Source organism: Helianthus annuus, chromosome 16, assembly GCF_002127325.2.
Source record: "Helianthus annuus cultivar XRQ/B chromosome 16, HanXRQr2.0-SUNRISE, whole genome shotgun sequence".
Classification (NCBI taxonomy): Eukaryota; Viridiplantae; Streptophyta; class Magnoliopsida; order Asterales; family Asteraceae; genus Helianthus; species Helianthus annuus.
The window spans coordinates 184,103,925-184,107,429 of record NC_035448.2 but is presented as its reverse complement, the minus strand read 5'-3'; positions in this window follow the sequence as shown (position 1 = coordinate 184,107,429).

The following is a 3,505-nucleotide window of genomic DNA, read 5'->3' as shown; positions in this document are numbered from 1 at the left end:
GGTTAGTTTATCTTTATTGTTTATTTGTTTTTGATTAAACATTGTTGGATTATCATTTACATACTTGTTCATCAGTTATTTGGTTTTGTCATCAACAATTGGGATTAAATTCTAAGTTGTCATTGTTTTCAACCTTTAACCATTGAACTTGTTCATGTTTATGAAATCTAGGATTGGTAATTATCTAGGTTACTATTCAGTTGCATCAATCTTTCGGTTTCAATCGTGATCATTGCAATCAAATATATTATCTGTTAATTATTTATCAAAACAAGTAGTTAGCAAATCATGTCTATGTGATTTCCAATTGGTAGTAATTAGGTTACCCGTGTTTCTACAAGACCTGAAAACCCGGAGATTGGTCCCTCTTCTTACAATTGTTTACAATCATAATTTATATTTGTTTTCATAGTTACTTTCAAAACTGCAAAAAGCAATTAGTTTAGACATAGATGATAATTAAAACAACGAGCTTCCGTACTTTCCACTGATTCCCCGTGGATTCGAGACCCTACTTACCCTTTACTAGTAAAAGGGGAATAGGACACTTTTAACTTTATTTTTAACCGACCTTACGACATCGATCAAAATGGCGCCGTTGCCGGGGAATCGGTGCGCTTAGTGTTTAGTAAGTTGTTTTTCTTAGAAAAAAATAAAAAAAGGTTAGAAAAAAACCCAAAAATATTTCTTGTAGTTTTTAGTTTCTTTTATATGTTAGTTTTCTACTCGGGTATTTTAGTTTATTTGTGCAGGAAGTGAAATCTTTGGATCATGGATAGAGCTCATCAGTCATGCCCTTGTTGTGGGAAGATTCACATAAATGAAGATTGCCTAGTGTTTTGGACAGACCCAGTGTTTTGGAAAGAAAAATTGATGTCTGGGTACAAGGCACCTTCATATCAGGGACACTCTCAGTCAAATGTCAACTACAAGTATAAGCAGAATTTGGTTTATGATGATTACGAATCCGAGGTGGTGCCCTTCTCAAGATACCAAGAAGATTATAGTGGTCGTCACCATGATTACTTTGAGTCAACATACAATGATTTCAATATGCGTAATCAATGGTGTAATCATGGTGATTACCAAGAGAGTTCATATCGTCCACACCAAAGTCAAAATGATTGTCCAGGTAAACATCAAAATTCTAAACTTGATGAAATCATGGATATTATGATGGAGGTGGCACAAGAGAGCAGGTTGAGAACCGAGGCTATGGTCCAACGATCGAATCAAATAGACGAACAAATTGCAACATTGAAGGCTGTGAAGGATAATACCACATCCATTTCTGCATTTGTTGAAGAAACGCAAGAAATGCCTGTTTTAGTTGATGAAGATGAAGAAGAGGTTGAAAGTCTTCCTGAACTTGAAGCTATATGTTTAAACCTACATGAAGACTTAGCACCTACTGAAGAATTAGAGACTGGTGTAGTCCAAGTTTATCCCGAACCGCTGCATATTTTGATTACTCCAGCTAACAAAGTCGGGGATGATGGCTCGAGCGGGAATAAGAGAAAGGTGAGTAGAGAAGACCTCAGACAAGGTATATTGAAGTGGCTATACAATGATCCAACAGGCGTAGTCATGATAGGAAAGAAGGTGAAGCCTCGACATGTCAACTATCGAAAACACCTTGGAAATTCGGTAGGCAAATGTGGATTCCACCTGTTCCGATTTGATTCGAAAAATATCATTGGCAGAAGAGAGCAGATAGGAGGTTGGAATGTCAATTACCGAGCATATGCAGGAAACTCGGTGGGTAAATGTTCACTTCAACCCCCATGAGGGTACGTCAGGTACGGTCTGGCTGAAGACCCATAAACTTAGCGCTCTCTGGAGGCAACCCGAGTTTGTTTGTCAGTGTCCGTTTTGTTCTTCACCATGGCAGCAGACAAGTGTGGGGAAGTTTCGTTTTATCAGGTACATGTAATCTTTCCTTTATCTTTGTTTGTTGCCTGGTGGTCATGTTCTTTTATTTGTGTTTTTGTATTTGGTGGTGTTGAACTATTATGTGTTAGGGAATTTGTTTATGTTATTTGTGTTAGGGAATGGCCGTTTATGAGATGGTTTGGTTGTTATTCCTGGGTTTGTTTTAAAAGCACTATACATTGGGGACAATGTCGCCCAAGTGTGGGGATATGGAAACCCGGGAAGGGAAAGGTTTGGGACAAGAGTTTGAAAGAGGTTGAAAATGATTGAAAACGATGAAAACTGAGAAAAATTGAAAATTTTGAAAATTCTAAAAAATTTTATCTCCTTAAGTGAACTAAATGGATATGAAAACCGAACGTTTCAATCACTAATGGGTTCCTTGCCGGTAGTAAACTAATATAGTCCCTTGTCATGGTCGTTCCTTTAAGTATCATGATAGTAGGTCCGACAGGTGTTTTTAGGATAAAAGAACTGAGAAGAGATGTCTAATTAGGGGTAACATGCTTTAGATTGCATATGCTACATGTCGGCAACCCTTTTATCCTTTCTTGGTGAGAATTTTGAGCCTGTAGAATGATAGAATGATTTATATTATGACTTCATTTGATGAGAGCGGGCTGCATGTTATTCTGTGTTAGAACTTGTATGATTGATTCATGCTGAGACTGTGGTTTGATATGCGCATGTAAATGATAAAGGCATTAGGATATCCCTTACACCAGTTTTGTTTGTTTCATGTTTACCGAACCATTACCCTTAGTAGCCCTGTTGAACCTATTTACTGTTCATTTGTCCACCCAATGTGAATTGTTTGATACCGACCGTGAATGACAAGTTATGAAAAGAAAAGAAAAAAAAAGGGAAACAAAGAAAAAGAAAAAAAAACAAAAAAAAAACAGCAATAGAAAAGAAAAAAAGAGCAAAAATAGAAGTTTCGTGAATATCGTTTATGTTCTTGGGTAGAAACCAACCCGAAAGTGTTAGTTGTTATGTGTTGCAAATAAAGTCGTCACGGGTTGGTCGTTTGTTTGTTCGCCACGAAAAAGAAAAAAAAATATAAGCCAAAAATCTTCCTACCTTTAGCCTAAGCCCAAAACTGTCACGGCCCCCGACCCGGTTTGACCCGTTTCGGGAGCCGCGGGACAGAAAATCCCGTGGTATTTATTTTTATAGCGGAAGTCTTTAACAGGATCGTTTTAAATTTAGAAAATTTGCCCGAGTATTATTTATTTACATTTAGGATAAACCCCGTAAATATCATAATTTCATTATTTTACAAACATGTTTATTTATTTTATTTGAGCCACCACTTCAAGCTTGAGAGTGCTCCGTAGCACGTGTACTTAATTCAGTAGGTCACCTGAAACATGTTGTAAAAAGGTTTTGTCAGCGGGGAAATACTGAGTGAATCATTCATTTTGATAAAAATGACACATAGTTATAAATTACAGCATAAGAGCGATTACTATGGCAGTATCTTAATTAATATCTGGTCTTGCCACCCGTGTGATGATGGTCATACCACTATTGGGTCCAGTCACCCAATTAGTGACGTTTTGTCACTGTTAGG